The sequence below is a fragment of the Agelaius phoeniceus genome, chromosome 4 (genome assembly GCF_051311805.1).
Source record: "Agelaius phoeniceus isolate bAgePho1 chromosome 4, bAgePho1.hap1, whole genome shotgun sequence".
NCBI lineage: Eukaryota > Metazoa > Chordata > Aves > Passeriformes > Icteridae > Agelaius > Agelaius phoeniceus.
This window is the reverse complement of record NC_135268.1, coordinates 23,394,244-23,412,319: the sequence shown is the minus strand read 5'-3', so window position 1 is coordinate 23,412,319 and position 18,076 is coordinate 23,394,244. Positions and strand designations below refer to the sequence as shown.

Below are 18,076 nucleotides of genomic sequence, written 5' to 3'. Positions count from 1 at the left end.
AAATACACTTACGTGGAACACATTTAGAAAGGTGCATGTTCCAGCTATAAGCTTTTCACCTACTTATTGCTAAAATGTCTTAAGGTAACAGATTTGGAAAGGTTGTCAGACAAAATAATAGCCAATAAACATACATGGAGGAGCCTCAAAATATTAAAAGATCATCCACCAGAGTTTCTAGGAAAAAACAAACAAGTGACCTCTAATGAATTTGAGAGGGGAAAAATGTTTCTAAATGCAGGTTTTGTTCAAACATTGACCTTCAAATTTTCAAGTTAGTCTCCTTTTTGCTGTTCTTATAAACCAGTTCTAGGATCTTTTCAAGGTTAAGAGAGGAGTTACTGTAACATTTCAATGTAATAGGTGTTCACTTAGCATATGTTGGCCATGAGGAGGACAAATGGAGCCTTTTCATTCCATGGCTGTTTAGAAAAATAGCATTTATGATACTGATCCCACGTAAATGTCTTCATAACTTACAGATATGCTTTTTTGAAATGAAATTTCCTATAAAGTCAGGTGCCAGTTAAAGCAATATTGATGTCTGTTTCTCAAGCACCTTTGTTCCTTCAAGACCTTAAACTTACTTTGATATCACAGACCCATCCATAATTTACTGACAGAGTCTAGGACATGGCAGGATGGGAAATAAAATAATAATGGATGGGACGACAGATTTTTTTTTTATTTTTTTTTTAAGAGAAGAGCCTTTACCTGCACTGGGAACAAAGTTGTTCTTTCTTATGCTCTTTCTGTAGTTCTCCTGAGTGGGTTTCTGTTTTCAATAATTTTCCTAAGTTCTCTGATGAAATCAGCTCATGTGTTTTGTGGCATTAAAAGAAAAACAAAAAAAAAACAAAAAAACAACTCTTCAACTGGAATAACAGCTGCACTAAAAAAAATCCCTTTTTGAAAAGCAAATGGGCAGTTAGCATTTAAACACAGCAATGTGGGCTCAGCAGAAACCCTGCCCCATGGAAGGAAAAATCAGTCAACTGGATTTTGGTGGTGAATCAGTTCCAGCCCTCTTCATTTTTATACCTTTTGAAGGCTTGTAGTTCTTTTCTGACATTAGTGACTGACTGCAGACTTCACAGGGAGTATAAGGTGCACTGCAACAGGTTGGATACCTGATGATGTGATGTATGTGATTTCCAACATGTAATTTCTGGGTTACTTAAACTATCTTGTCCTGCTTCTGTCTCATCAAATGAAGGTGATGAGAGGAAATAGCTTTGTCCTCATATAAGGGACAGAGACATAGGACTGTTTCTTCCTTCTGGTGTTAATAAACAGATGAGACAGGACAACATAGTGGAATTTTTGGGAATTTCCTCAGCACTTGTTGAATTGTTGCCATGAAAAGGCATGGCTTTCTACAAGGCAGGAAGAGTGTGTGTTTAACTAGTGGGAAAAGTCTGTGTAATCACATTGCAAACTACAGCAAGTTCTTCATTTGTAAAGCGACAAAAAGATGATTTATTGAGGACAGTTTTCAAACCAATGTTTTACAGATTTTGTGTTCGAGACCCAGTAGCACTGCTGTCAAACCAGTGGTACTGAGAATGCATTTGTGTTCAGACCAGAGGAATTACAGTAAGAGCAAAGACTGAATCCGGCAAATGGACTGTGGAGCAGAAAGATTTTCATTCTAAGTTAAGGGGGAATAAAAGAAAATTTAAAAAAAAAGGAAAAAAGAAAAAGAAGCTCAACACATAATTTCTACCAGCTTCCTTAATTTTCTTAGTTCAAGGCTCTATTATATGTCCCACACCAGTGAGTGGAATGGGAGTACAAAAGGCAGGAATGGAAAGAAATTAGTATGAGATGGGAGTACAAAAGGAAGGATTGTCACAAGCCACAGGAGTTAAGATAAAGAGAGAGAATGTGAACAAAGCATGTCATGCAACAAACACCCCATGTGTTTATGCTCTACCAACTAAACTTCAACAAGTAATTTTTCCAATTGCTTTCTCTTTCTTTTAGTATTTCTCATTATTGTTTTCCCAGTATTATCTGATCTTAAATTCTCACTTTGTAATAATGACAGCTGAAGTTCTTACTTCCTTAAAAGAGTAATAAATTATTGGCTGGGGGAAGGAAACAAATGGGAAAAATGTTTGGGGGGAAAAAGAAGAGGATGGGGAAGGGTACAGAGAGTTCTGTCCTGAGCTACAGACACATTTTGTGTCCTTATGGGTGAAAGGATATCCCTAGAGATGGTTCTGCCAGGAAAGATTAGGTCATGCTTGGGAAGAGGGGCTCAACAGTGGGTTTGCTATTGAATAAGTGCAGCAATTCCCCTTGACTTTGACGATGTTTTCAGCTGTCTATTCTTGTTAAATACAGGCAGAAAGAGAAGGTTGAAAAGGATACATCTTCCAGTTGCAAGTAGTCCTTCATACTGATAAGGGGATTCAGGACTATCAGTCTGAGGTTTTAAGGATTTCATTGCTTTTTTATAAACAGCATCATAGTTGCTGAATTTTTGCTCTTTCAATCAGGGCAGATTTTGGAGAATGCTACCCCTGTGCCAGTTCTCCAGCATTATCCTGATACTAAGCTGATGCTGTGCTCATGGTTACAATCCTCCCTGTGGCATTTAAGAGGTGGTGCTATGTGGTGCTTTTTCTAGACCAGTAATATTCACAGTATCTTGGGGTTTTTTTGTTAAATTCAAGCAGTCAGTATCTCCATCTGACATTTTTGTGTCCTTCAAATTAGATATTTCAGATCTGTACTTTTTTGTCCTTTTAGCAGACGTACCAAGTAAGCTGAGTCTCACAAAAGCTCCACTTAGTTAATAATATTGGTGGCAGAGGTTGCTGTAAGCCTCAATGCAGAGGCCTTCCGAGCAAAGTGTCTTTGAGGGAAAAGGGCTGAGTACTTGAGCAATGTCTGTGCAGTTTAAAGTTGGCCAGGACCTGTTGTCTTGGTGGCAAGGTGGAGAACCTGAGATGGCCTCAGGAGGCCAGCCATGAACACCCACTGGTGTCTAGGGATAGCCGAAGTAAAGATGATGAGAGATGGGAATGCTGATTCTCGCCCACTCCACTCTGGTTCCAATGTTGTGCCACACAGGAGATGGCCCAACTTGTTGGAGTGGGATTTACACTCCCCTAGCCCAGTGAGAGCTGCCAGTGTCAAAGTATCACTTCGTTTTTCTCTCACACACCCTAAAACTCAGCTGTCAGTTTGTCTTTGCCCAAGGGAAAGCCAGCAACCTTCCTCCCTTATCAGGCCACGCAACATCTGTTTCAGTTTATTAGCTACTTTCCTGCAATATTGGAAGACTTTGGTCTGCTGGAAATGAAGTTTCTGTTATCAACAGCTGCCAGTGGAATATGCTTTTGTGGATCATCCTGTGCCTTTGCACAGGACTTGCTCAGCTTTGTAATTAAACCTCTCTGGTATGGAGAGTGTGCAGAAGGCGTGGAAAGGGAGCCAAGCTCATGTCAAAGACGTCATTCACAATTGTTTCATATCTAAACTCTGATTTTCACATTGCAAGAGTGGTGACATGTTGCTTTTCTTCTTTTGCTGACTCCTGACACCAGCTCAAACACATACCGTGGTTTCCTTCATCTTGAAATCCTGCTTTTCCAATGCCACTGTTCAAGTAAGGCAAGTGTTTGCTAGAAGGGTTGTTCTAGTAGCTGATCCAACACCTGAGGGGGAAATGCTTTCTTGGAGTTGTTTTTTTTTGTGACTTGGTGGGATTGGTCATGGACAACTAAAAAGAAGTAAAGCCACTGTGTTGCCCACAAAGTGAGTTGGAACTACCAGATCTGGCAAAAATAAAACCTGCTGGGGTAGTAGCATATCTGCTTTGTATTTCTATTTGCATATATTTCAGTGTGATAAAGTGTCTTTCAACTCAGCATCTGGAGCAGGACAGCATTACACTTATTTTCTGCTGTTATTTTGAAATTTATCAACTCCTGCATTGATGTATCCTAAAGTGCCCATTCCCCTGTCCTCCTTCCCCAGATGCAAAATATCACTCTCTTTTTGGACTATATTAAGTACATGTACTGAGTAAAATACTGTGCTCTCCTCACCCTCCCATCTGCAGATTGCTCCCCATATGTTGCATTATACGATGTAATTTAATAACTAAAGGGAATTAATACATTAAAAAAATTGGGTATGAATTTTAAGTGCTTGCAGAAGCTGCCAGATGGAGGAGCAGAGGAGAGGGAAGACCTTTCTTTGTCACCAGGGTCCTAAATCAGAGTACCAGCAGCACAAAGCTCCTTACATTGCCTGTTAATGCTCCTTATCTCCCTTCTTTACCATCACTGAACTTTTTCTTGGGATTCACTTCAGTCCCAGGCCAGATTGAGTTTTTTGTCCAGTCTGCTGTCTGTCCAACACCATGCCCCAGTCAAAAGGATCAGCTTAACACTGTGAGGAGAGGAAAGCAGTGCATCTGAGCAGGTGAAGTGTGCCCTACTCTTGTGCTGGGAAGTGTTTACCTACTTGCTGGAAAGGATGGAGCTGGAAGCCAGGAATTGCCAAAGCCCATCTTGAGTGGCTGGTGCTTCTGGTGAGGATACAAAAGCAGCTGCAGATAAACAGAACTACCATTTTACACATGTCCAGCCTGATAGAGTCTGGTTTGCTGAGATTGCCAGAATATTATACAGCAGAAGTCTGTCTGAAACTTGGGTTTACATAACTAATCCACTAAAATACTATAATGAATTGTGCATTGAGCTTTTAATCAAGAAGTGGTCTTTATAGCTACAAAATCAGTGCACAATAGTATTATGTAACACAATTGCACATTAAAAAAACAAAAAAAAAAAAAAAAAAAAAAAAAAAAAAAAAAAACCAAAGCCAAGAGTTCAGCACTGATGGCTTTTGGTATCTTATTATTTTACTCCTTTTAAATCTGCTGTTTATCAAGCCTGCTTGCTTCTCAGAGCATGCTTTTAGGTAACATCACAGATAAGTCTGTCATTTTTATTTAAAAATAGGTCACCCAACAGTTTACAAGCTTCCTTGAAAAGTATTCACATTTGCTTACTGGATATTGAGTATTGGCACTGTTTTTAACTGTAGAGTGAAGCAGTGCTCTTGTGAGCTTTGTTCAGCTGTTGAACTCCCTCACAATTGTTGGCAGGTTTGATATTTATTTGATAGAAGTCAGCCACTTATCTTAGAAAGTCTGAAGTTTTTAGCTAATCTGTTAAAATGATGAAAACACAAATGAACAAAACACAGTAGAAAAAAAGGTGGTTTGAGGTCACACTATAAAAGCCAGCCCTCTTTATCACCCTGGTGCCACTGTCACTCATTCTGAGCCACAGAGCACTGCCAGACAGGGGGTGTGCCTGGAAGCCCTTGGGCTTCATGATCAGGGTAAGGTTTGGAGCTAGGTCAGCTAGAGATGAAGCCATTATGTCACTGGCACACACAGAGTTCTTATTCTTAAGTTTTCTGTGATGGAGCTTTTTACACCTACATGACATGGTGAGAACTTTTGTTGCTGTCTGCCCAAGCTGTGCAAAGGTAGCTGTGCAAAAAGAGGCAAAACAGTTTGCAATTGGAAAGAGTTGTTTTTTTCCTGTTTTAATTTAATATTCGTTGTGATTAAAAGTAATCAAAATTCAAGTTGGTAACAGAGAGCTTATCATAGCATTTTATGTAAATACATTAAGCTAATAAATTAACAGATTAGTTAATGGAAGTTTATGGAATAATTTCAAATGGATGTAATAAACCTAGATGTATAGATAATAACTTACTGCATTTTCTCTCTATAAGAAGAAAATATGTTCAACTATCTATCAACTGCCTGTTGACTCTCAGGGTCTTCTATAAGTACCTAAAATGAGAGGTAGACAGGTGGGGGATTGGTCTTTTCTCCCAGATAACAAGCAATAGGGCAAGAGGACAGAGCCTTGAGTTATACCAGGCGAGGTGTAAACTGGATATGAGGAAAAATTTCTCCTCTGAAAGAGTGGTCAAGCATTGCAGCATGCTGCCCAGGGAAAAGTGGAGTCACCATCCTTGGAATATGTGTAGATGTGTCCCTTGGGGACACAGCTTAGTGGTGGCTTTGACAGTGTGGGGATAACATTTGGATCTGATGGTCTAAGGGATCTTTTCCAACCTAAAGCATTCTGATTCTAAGGCCAGAACAGAACTGAACACTGGCCCTGACTGCTGGGGGCTGCTGCTGAGCTCATCCCCCTTGTATTGCCCCTACACATGGGGTCTGTAGCCTGGGACCCAGCACACAATTTTAGCCAATGTGTACCCTGCTTTTGTTGTTGCTTGTGATAAGTATGTCTGGCAATTAAAATGTCTGCTTCTTTTCTAAGTCATGATGTTACATCTGTACTTTCCAAAGGAAGAACCAGACAAAGTAATAGGGTTTTACATTAGGTTTCTTTTTATTGTTTAATTATCAAACTACCTGCAGCCCAGGTGGGATGCTGCACTCCTTTCATGCATGTTACACTCAGTTTATATCCCATTATCATACCCTGCTGGCAAGAGAGTGAATAGAAATTTTGGAGAATATGTGACAAGCAGTTCAAGGCAGCATTTGGACAGCCCTAGTAAGCAAATCAGTTTTTGGTATCTGCAGACTAATTGTACTTGGAACTAGAGCACACCACATGACACCACATTAAATTGTTTTCTCTTTGTGGAAAGTGTGTGGTGGCATCATTTGGACAAGGGAGCTTTTGACAGCTCACCTGTCACACACAGCACACCCTGCAGGAGCTGCTCACCCTTGGCTTGGCACCAGCCAAGCGCTGCTGAAGCAGGGGCTGAACAGGAGAATCATTTCCCAATCAAACAGCAGCCTGGCTACTTATCCCATTGCTGAAAGGATCTGTCAAACCCTGCTGCCAACAGGATAGTCACTTGGCATGTTTATTCAAGTAAACCTGTGCTTGGCTGGTTTTTCTTTATGCAACCGGTGTTGTAAGCTTTTTTAAAAAAAAATTAAAAAATGAGGAGAGGCTGAGGAGATAAGGAAACAGGTAAAATGCTTTGCTGATTTGTGGCCTCCACGCATTCATTAATGCAAGGTGGCATGATGACAGATATTGGGAAAACTCTGCAGGGTCTTTGCAGCCATGCAAAGGGGATCTTGCCAAGACTTAGTAAAAGAAAGAGTGATGAGACAGGGTGTGTGTACATGGCCTGACCTGGTTAATCGGTGCTTGGCTTGTCCAGATGTTGGAATATTCTAGCTGCTTAAAGAGTGACCTGTAAGCAGAGTTAACAGTGTTATGCCTGTGCTGTTGAGGCATTAATCTGAACTTCCTGAGGGATTTAAAATACAAAGTAGAACTATGATTTTACAAGGGATGGGGATTGGGATTATCCAGGTCTTAATATAGCTATTTCTTTTTTATAAAGCACATGATCTCTACTCAGTACAGAAGCACTTATCTCCTAAAACTACTGGGAAAATCCTACAAGCAAAGACAAACTCAAACATTATTATTTGAAACAGGGGGAGGTGAGGGGGAAAATGCAATTTTCATACAATAACATTCTCTGAATTATTTCACATGTCTTTGTATGGATTACACAGCCTTTCCCTCTACCTTGAATTTAGTGCTCTACCACTGCAATTGTGTGGGTTTTAGCTGCTGAGGTTTTTTTAAAAGGTATTTCTTAAGAATAGAGATAATAAGCAATTTGAAAAGTTGCAGTTTAGGAGCTTACAAAGGTTGGAAATGAATTAATCTTTCCCTACTGTTCATCAGCAACTTTTTGCAGACATTTGGAATTTTTCTCTAAGTCCTAAAGTTCTAAAGAGGTACTTTCTTGCCTATTCCTGTATTTTCCTTACCAAGCACAAATCTTTTGGATTAATTGTGTTAAAAAAAAAAAATCTTTATTTTGCATTGATAAAAATTCAATATCTTTCTACAGAAGTCAATAGGTCTGGTTTAGATTTATACTGGGCAAATTGAAATCTGATTTTTTCTTGTTATGCCTGTACATATGCACACACTTATTTTTCAAATCTCTCATTAAGAAGTTATGCATTGCCTTATATTACATTTCTGAGCTCAGATATTCTGACCACTCTGGTTTGCTGATGCAGTGACTTTTGGAAATACTCGAACTCCTTTGATCATCTAGCTTTTCTCCTGGGTGTTGACTTCTTATGCTTTAATGCAGCTTTCATTCACTCGTGTCCATTTTGGATCACTGCAGCCAGGGCTGTAACTTCTAGGGAAGTGTCCAGGTTTAAGTATGCAAAGTGTTTTTAATTTAATTCTTAACCCAAATGTAGGTTATTGTCTGTGTGCAGAATCGGTGCATATCTTAAAATTCCATCTTGCTTTCTGTCCATTTCCTCTTGGATATGTATATCAGTGTATCAGAAGCTCAGAAAAAGTTACAAGAGATCTTTCCAAGTAAAATTTGGAAATGTATGTAATTTTCATTGATTAATTACTTGAATCAACTCGTCCATCTCAGACATTGGATATTTTGGCATCATCATGCTTAGTCCAATATTACAGGGAGCTCAGATTTTGCTAAAATAACTGTAGATTATCAAAGATCATATGTAATCACATCACGTGCAGCATATGTCTGTCAGACCTCATGGCACTCTGTAAGATCTTGAATTTGGTGCTTAAATTTCATTTCCGAGTATGTAAAGACACTGAAAATAACCCTTCCCTCTAAACTTAGGTTGAAAAATGAAACCCCAAGTCCTGTCTTCCCACACACCCCCGAAAATATCCCTACATGTTAACAGGCACCTGCTTCCTTTGCAGAGATGATCCATTTCTGGTTATAAATAAGTGTATGTTTCACTCAGTTTGGTTCGCTGTTTTCTGTAAGTGAGACCTAAAGATTTTGTTTGGTTTATGTTACAGACCTGACACCATGGATCTCGTGTGGGCTCTGAAGGGCTGAATAAAAATCTAGTTTTTCCTAGTCCAGCGTGGGTTTGATCTCTTGAGTTTGATGAGAGCTTGCAAGTCAGTAAATTTGGGCACAGGATGGCTCACAGGATCTGGATGTGAAGGTTGCTCCTCCATGGCTTTGCACTGTTAAGTGTCTGTCCCCTCAATACCACTTTGTTTCAAAGTCAGAAGCCAAGGAACACACAGGTGGGACAGGAGTAAAGAGCTGGGAGAGACAGATGCCCAGGTCCCAACCACCATAGTGGAAGAGAAGAGGGAGGAAGGGTCAGGGGAAGTGCCACAACAGCAAAATACAAACGGGTTGTGATTTTAGCAGCAGGTTTGCCAGAAAAAGACCAGACCACGTTCTGTCTGCTGTCCAATGTCCTCTCACTTAGCACCCCCCTGCACAGGCAACACAAAATACATACTGTTGGAGACTCACAGCCAAAGCATTTGATCCTAAGATCTTCCTAATATATCCCAGCATTTCTTAAGTTTGCATCCCAGTTTTCTTAAATTTGCTTTGTACTAGCAGATAGAAGATTGTCTGGTGATTAAATAGCATCAATCTTTTCTCAGCAGGGCTGGGTAAACGATGATTGTGTAACATAGCAGAGGTTCATACTATATGGGTCTTACAGGTACTGCCTGTATTAGAGCCAAACAAAATGGGCCAGGGAGAACTCTGTTCTGGTAACACTTCTCTGCTAGAGGGAGGTTATGCATCAACATACCTAATACCTAGGTAATTAATACCTAATTGTGCATCTTTCTAGTAGAGTTACAGGGCAAAAGTTTTGGACCAGCAGTTCTGAGTGGACATGGTAGGAATTACATCTCACTGCCTTTGACTTTGCAGCTCAAATCAAAACAGGACTTGTTTAAATTAGAGTTGTCTGCCAGACACTTTTGGAAGTTTTCAGAATGAGTTTCAAGTTTGCAGCTGTAAATCTTTAGGGAAGCATCTTCCCTGCTCTACTCCCTTACTGCAGTATGGCAGTTCTTGGTGATGCTGAAGGAGCTCACAGAGACCAGAAGGAAGGAATTGAGTAGGAATGATGCAACATCATCCACTTCCCATGTTTATCACTGTCACCAATGGCTCTTCAGGGCTTTTTTTGGAGATAGTTATGGAAAATGCAGTGAAGTTGTATCTGTTGAGCTGCTTTGAGTTCATTAATCCATTGTTTGAGAAATTATATATTGTTTTCCATAGTAGCCAAAAACCTAAATTACATAAACATGCTGCTCTAAAACTAATGGTGCATTGATGACTCATAGGATTGCTTGAGCTTAGAACATAATAGGAGCATCTTGAAATAGGCAGCACAAATCTTCTGTTTTGTACAAAACAAAATGATGATTTTAAAGCATGGAGATGCTTTAAAACACACAACAATTGAAATATGTGTTTTCTGACAACACTGACTCACATAGGTTGTTTAGCAACCTCTAAATGAAACACCAATGTTTGTCAGGGTCTGTACCTGCTTCTAGAATAATTAAATTTTTCAGACAAAGTGGCACTAGGGGGGATTTTTCTGGGGAGAGTGGGTGTGATTTTTTAAAGACACAAAGTTTTATCTAAACCAAGGCTGCATGATGTATTTGCTGTGTGTCATAACCTTATCTTAGCAGATTTTCCAACATTGCACAGTGTGCATCTGTGACTGGGACAAAATCAATGCTTATAGATTTAGCCATGTAATCCTATCACTTGACCTCCTAGATATGATTTGAAATGTAAAGTTCGTTAATGTTTAAATGAACTTGAAGGCCCAGGGTCTCTAGAGTTTTCGATGTCTTGGAGAGTAATCCATTTCTTATCTTTTTTTCCTACTTGTCACTGTCTGTCTTTTTGTCTCCCTAATCATTTAAGACTCTGGAACACTTAATCATGTCCAAAATATATATGACTAGAAAAAAGCAGGAATGCTGCTAACCATGTTACCAAAAGCTGCTTAAGCATGGTGAATGCTTGAGTTCCTCTATAGGAATCAAGGTTTGGAAAAGTGAAACAGAAAGTGAGTAATTGGCTTTAGCTGCTTTTGTCATAAAATCAGTGTAAATTCATTTCCCCTGCACTATAGATAACTGCTCTTACCTTTCAAATAAAAGCGGTGTACTTTTCTATAATAATCTATCTTACCTGTTTTGGCAATCAATATTTTATGAACATGTAGAAAAAATGGTTTATTTTATTTTTTTCATTCTGAGCTTCAGTGGATCATACAGGCAAGTGTCAGAGAAAAAAAACCAAAACGCATATTAGAGGTTACTGTGAGAGAAAAACTCCTGTACGAATTTGTAGACGTGTAAGGCAAAATAAATTTGTAACTTGTTGCAAATTTTGCTGATCCTGCATTTAACCATCTGTTACTTATTTGGATTGCACTGATGAGAAGCCACGCATGTTCATCTAGGTAAGGAAATAGAGGAGGCTATTTAGAGGAGGTATTTCAGTTTTTTGAGAGCTCACTTGGCATGAGTGCTTGAATGCTTAAAGCAGCGATTAACTACTTTCAGTCTCTTAAAACCCAGTCTAAGTGAGACAAAATGCTGTTTCATTGGGCTGATATTCTGCACTTTAATCAATTAAACTGCTGGACTGGGCCCCACTTCCTAAGGTTTTTCCTGCACATACAGTGTCTTTGTACACTATATGCATCTGAGCCCTATTTATATGAGAGCTGCTCAGAAGTTTGGAAATGGGGTTCACATAGGAGAGCTGAATTCAGAGTAGACTGCCAAGCCAGGCTGCCTCAAACACATCAAACCCAGCATAGGGTTTGTGTTCTTCAAGTTTATGGCCTTCAGCAGTTCTGCGGGAGAACTTGGCTCTGGATTTACCTTATTCCCAACCCAGCTCTCCTTCCTTCATTTCCCACCAATGAATTTCCCTCTGTTGAGGCAACTCTGAAAGTGCCTGGGGCACGTTGGGAGGGATGCCTGCTTCTCTGCCTGCCTGCTCACACACATCCAGGTGGGACCAAAACTGCAGCGAGGGTACTAAAAAGTGGGGGTTTTCTGTCAGAAAGCATGTCCTGATAACAGAAGGATCTTGCTTTGAAAATCATTATCCATGTGGGCTGATGCCTGCCTACATGTACACAGCCTGTGGGCTTAGCTTTGAGGTGAGTGAGGTTTTATACTTTGGCACAAATACTGCCCCAGGCTTGACCTTCGGCCCTACTGCAGCGGCTGGAGCTCAGGGCCAGTGGGCTCTCTGCCCCCAAGGAGCAAGGGCTCATCCTCCCCCAGGACAGGCAGAGGGGCTGCCAGTGCTGGAGGGGAATTCAGGAAGATGTGCTGGTGACTGCAGCATAATTAATGAGTGTGAAATCAAATTGATGGTGATCATAGGTGAAACTCAGGGCTGTGCCATTCTCATCAGTCAGGCAGGCTCCCTGTGGTTTGCAGCGTGCACCCACTGAGAGACCGTGGGTTTGGAGTCAAAGTGCATGGTTTTTTTGGTGACAAAGTCCAAGGAGCTGCAATAGGACAAGGGAGGAGCATTAGAGGAAACCAGGGGCTATTGCTTGAGGAAATAGAAATTGGACCAGAGACTCTCTCATATTAAGCAGGTGTCTGTATGTGGTGCTGTTTATGACTGTGAAACTAATCTATGTTAATAATTGATTGTTCAATTAGTAAAACAAATGTGACAAAGCCAGGCAGCTTTGTGTACCAGTGATGACAGGAATATATTTGGCTGCAGCCCATTATCAGTCTGAGGCTGAGAAACATTATTCCAAGAAAATCCTGTTTGTTATTCCTCTTGTTTACTCTTTTCTTCCACTACCACTTACAATGGCATAATACAGGCAGACACTAAGTACATGCAGTGAATAGCATTAGATGAAGATGTAGCTGTGCTTATTGTATTGCTGATAATAACACCAGACAGCATAAAAAGCCCAGAGCTGTTCAGGCAAGGTGACATCAGAGCCCCAACTTTTTCTGCAGATTTTGAGGAGGAAAAGCAAGCTGGCAGGAATTCTTGCAGAGGGGCACAGAAACAACATCTGCTGCTGTTTTGTCTTGTTTGCCCTTGTAGTATCATTATGCCCACAGTGACGGTGTGTTTTGCAAAAAATGCAGAAACTTTGGTGTAAGCAAATGTAACTTTTTGACAAGCCTTGGAAATGTGTAATTGTAGGTACAGATTACCCCCTCTACAGTGTGAGGCTTTTTTTAAAGCATGCCTGAGAAAGTGAAAATAAATCCTTTCTTTTTGGTGTCTTATCTTACAAAGCAGTTCATGTGGAGTACACTGTGAAGGTTTTCTCAATCAGTTTCCAGGAGCTTGCCAATCCCTTATCAGAAGTTACACAAGAGCTGGACCTCTTCTGCTTAGACTGTTTCAATCTATATGGGCTTTTACAAATCGGTATTGCGAGTAACACGCCAGTAATCATTCTTCTGATTGCACTAGAAGCTTTCCTAGAAGGGTCTCAAAGAAACACATAACCATTAATTGCTTAATCCTCACTGCTCTCCTGCCAGCACAGTCCAGCGAGTGTAAAAATGTATTATGACCATTTTTCAAGGAAAGGTTGCAAGGAGAAGGAGGCAGATTAATAAAGGGATGGAACCAGCCTAATAAATGGTTGTGCCCTGTATTCATCTCTCTTCTTTTGGAAAGCCTGATCCAGTCCCGCAGCCCCTCTAGCTCAGTCAGCATTTTTCAGGCTGCTGCCTGGACATTTGGGAATTTGAGCTTCACAAGGTTTTTTCTCTTTGAGTTTTGGGAAAGCAATTAGTAAGTTAGTCTGCTTATTGCTTACTTCTGAAATGCCCAGGCTATGTGGAGCTTAGGGATTCACACCTCCTCTTGATCTGTGGTGTGGCACAGCAGGCTCTAGCTGGGGACATTTTGAGGCAGGTCCAAACCTGCAGCACTGTGTCATTATTGACTCCAGGAGTGAGGAGGCAGAGCTACAGGCCTTTATGTAATGAATGTTGGGAAGAGAGGTGTGATTAATAAAGATTGTAATGCTGGTGAATTGGTACAGAGGTCAGTAATACTCATTTTCACTGTCCCAAAAGGCTTTGTGCCCTTAAATAACGGTAGCAACAAGAAAGAGTCAAGAATCATTATGCCATAGTGAAAGACAGTGGTTTATTTTATTGTAAGAAGTGTTGTACTTAAACTTTCAAAGATTTCATGCCAAAGGAAATGGCACAACAGTTTTGAAAGGAGAAGAGGCAGCAATCACAGTTTTTTTGTTGTTTTGTTCTGTTACTCTCTCATCTCCTTTGTGTTTTTCTAGACCCTGTGCTTGTCGTGCAGAGAAATTTAATAGGTGTTTGTACAGCATGTTTGGGCTTTGTTTTAATTGTAGTATTTGAACACTATCAGAGCAGTACTAATAAACTATAATTATATCATTAATAAAACCACACAGAAGCGTGTATAAAAGTTTGAAGCACTGAAACAAATCTCAATGAGATTCATTTGTGGATAAGGTATATAATCAGGCTTACAGTCAATTTCACTGATTTTCTGATATGAACCTCTGGTGATCACATCAAAACTTCTGCTGCACATAATTTCTGGCACATAAAATAGCTGTACTTATTTTTCTATACCTATACCTACATCAGTGAAGTGTAAAAATGGACTGGTTTGTGCTACAGATTGCTGTAACTTTGACAAGAGAACTTCACAATCCCAAGTGAACTAATAAAAAACCCAACTTGATTATTTGCAACCCTTGGCATGTTTGGTAATATTAGAATTCTTAAGGGGATGGATGTTGTAGGAGACAGATTCCAAAGAAGTTCATAAAAGGTGTGATAAATTCTCCTATGCCTCTCAGGTTTTATGGCATGGCTTTCTACTCCACACATAGTGTTCTCCTGCTCTTCACTTCTACATTTGTTTAAAAGGAGGATAAATTAACCTATCAGAGCAGCTGATGGAAGTGGCTCAGAATCTTAGAATGGGCATTCTTGGCTTCTGCCCTGGCTTGTGTTCAGGGAGACAGATCAGTGAGCAGAAAGCAGGTAAATGGTAAAAATTATGACAAATAAATCTTTGACATAGTTCCAGAAGTTACATTTGGGTTTGGCTGTAAAGGTTTAGCAGATGTCATTTGGCATTTATTAGTGAGTTTGATGTTGTATCCCTTCATTATTGGCTAGAAGGGCTCCCTTGGCTTGAAGGGGTTTTGCACAGATTATTGATGGCAGGGATGCAAATGAACCTGGTGGTTTCTATGGCAGTGTTGCTGTGTCCTGAAGTGGTACTCTGTATTTGCCAAAATTAAGCCTGAAATATCATATAAAGTCCAGAACTCTTACCTTCCATTGGTGCCCTTCAGGGGTTGGAGCGGTGTCCCAGTCACAGTCTTTGTCCCATAAAATAAAGGGCCTGGACAGGGCTTTTTTTTTTTACCTGTTTTCAACACAGTGCATGTTCCAAGTTGCTCTGATCCATACAAGTAGGATCTCTGTATTCTGGTGGTTTTCTATATTATTGCTAGCAAATGTCAAATGTGAGTGTAGCAAAGTCATTACACTTTTCTTTGCTGTAGAGTTCATAAATATGTTAAATAGATATTGTTAATGCTATTACTAAAGCAAAATTAAACTCAAAAGACTGTGGTCTTGTGCTGCCTTAGAGGAATGCATTGAATATCACTGCTTTGCTGAATCTAAATTCTGCCTCTTAAGCATAGGTATAGCACAGTTTGCCTCCTGGAAGTCTACAGTCTTCTGTTGTTTAGCTTAATTTAGGCTTTGAAAACATGGAAGCCAAACACTTAGAAAGCTGTTCAACTGGAAGTATTAAGCAATTTACTTTAGGTAATGTAGCCTATAAAATTTTAATTTTGGCTTAAATAAACCGTATCCTTCAGCACGGCTCTCCTACCTTGATGTTCAGAGAATGAAATATGGGCACATTTAGCGAATTTCTTCTCCAGGATGTGCCAGTGGACAAGGGTCAATAGTTTCCTAATGAAAGCAGTCAATAGCAATTTCTCTTAGTAAGCACAAAGAAATTAGCACCAAACAACAGTCAGGAATTGGCAAAACTTTTATGTGATTGTTTCGTTGGACTGCTCCAGGATTTAGGAAATAGCTGTAGCAGGTAGCATACTACTGCTCAATTGATAGCAAGCAGAGGTTGGCAGAAAATAGATCAATTATAAAGGTGTCTAAGCAAGCTGGCAGCAAAAGTACAAATGTTTGTGTCTGTATGTGCAAAGGTAGGCATGTTTTCTACACCATTTATGCATTTCATATCTTAGCATGTGGAACTAAGCAGAAATTTTGCTACAGAACAAAGGTGGAAATGATTTCTTGTCATAGTTACTTCACAAATGTTGTTCTTATCCTAAAAATATGTGATTTCTTGTCTAATTACTGTGACAAGATTGCATGTGTTTTACCCATACTACTCCAGGGACAAAATCTTCAGCTGGTATTGAAAAGTTTTGCTCCTCTGATCGTGACTGACGTGTCCTTTGAAACAGCTGAAGACTTGTCCCTTTCCTTAGTCTTGGAATAGCATAACAGGGAAATGACAGAGCATTAACTGAGGCTGTTTTCCTATATGAAATCAATAGTGTTCTGCAAGTTTCAGATCAAAATCCTGCAGATATCTGACTCTCTGACTGGAGTCCCTGGGATCCAACCATGAGAGGATGCAGGGAGTGATGTTTGTGTGGCTACAAGTGATGACAGAGGCTCTCATGGGAAATTGTTGCCTATCTCAAACACACCCTATTTTTAATCTAAAAAAAATCTCAGCCAAAGAGTGTCTAGCAATTTTCTAAGTAGAAAAAGGCTGACTTACATCTAACTCATGTTTCATAAACACGTGTAAAAATAACTAGACTTGAGAATTAGTGAACACCTCTAGCCTGTGCTTACTCCTGTTTATTCTTGATATCAAATTATCTTTTGACTTATGACTCAGTCACATGTAGGCTCTGAGATGTAAGAGATGGGAATTCAACAGATTTTATTAAAATATGTAGGGAATGTTTGTAGCCTGAGAGGCTTGGTTTGTCATCTGTTTGTTTTTAACTCCTCTTTTTTAAAATGTGGTTGTTGTTAAGCTCTGCTCAATTTTTCACTGTAAAATAGAAGTCTCACACAGTCAATAGCTAAGTTTGTACAATCTATATTGTAGTATTGATTTGGGACAGGTGAGGAACTCAACTATTGGCAGACTGAGGAATGAAGGAGAATTTTTAATATGGCTCAGACAAGGTTCTGCCAAGGGCCCTTTATTCATCCTGATTCCAAAGCAATACCTCATTGCATCTAAATAACAGCACGAGAGACAGAGAGACTGAGTAAAACAGGAGAGAATAGCAAGATCTTAGAAACAAGTCTCTCCTAGATGTTGTCCAATGCTGTAGGCTATAAGGGATTGTGCGGGTAATGCCTATTTAATGTGTTGCTTTGAAAACCTAGTGTTTCATCTCTTAACATTTTGATAAAATCTAACTCTTAGAATAAAATTAATATAATAAGCAAAAATACTTTTTGAGTGGCAGGAGAAAAACTCAAGTATTTTTGTATGGAGGCACAGCAGGTAGTCACTTTTTCTTAGTTTCAAAGACTCATTCTTTCATGTACTTGTTTCTTTTGATGAGAAAAATAGCTTAGTGCTCATATTATATACTTTCAGAGGTATTGTTTGATAGAGAAATTTCAAGCATGGATAGTTTATTGAAGTTTTTATTTTATTCTTGATAGACTACCAATTTGTCCAGCAAAGAAACTGATTAGCAAAATTTTTCTTCTTCCTGCATCATTCTGCAGTTCTCTTTCCAAAAACTTTATATATTCAATCTCATTCTGTGCTGTTACACAAAGACTATGCTGTAGAGATACACACTGCCCATCAGAAAGAGCTTTGGTCCTGGTCTGCCATGACTTCATGGATAACCAGGCAGAGAATGGCTCTTCTTGTTTATCCAGGCTGCATTGCAATGGCAGAACTAAAATGGTGCTAGTGCTGCAGGTGTAGGACAAAAAGTGGTGTTTTGACTTTTCAGGATTTCATGCTTCCACACAACCCCACGGTTGACATCTATTGCTAGCAGTCTCCAGTTGCTCTTTAGTCCAGAGCACAGAGACACCTGGAGCAAAGAGAAAACTGGTTTTTGTGTATTCTTGAGCCCAGACTCCTTCAACAACAGGATTTTAAAACA

General features: G+C 39.7%; 1 protein-coding gene across 2 annotated transcripts in view; it reads left to right on the top strand.

Moving 5' to 3' along the window:
- The window catches only part of UNC5C (unc-5 netrin receptor C), a 250,987-nt gene that overhangs the window by 117,990 nt on the left and 114,921 nt on the right, over nt 1-18,076 (top strand). The window lies entirely within an intron of this gene.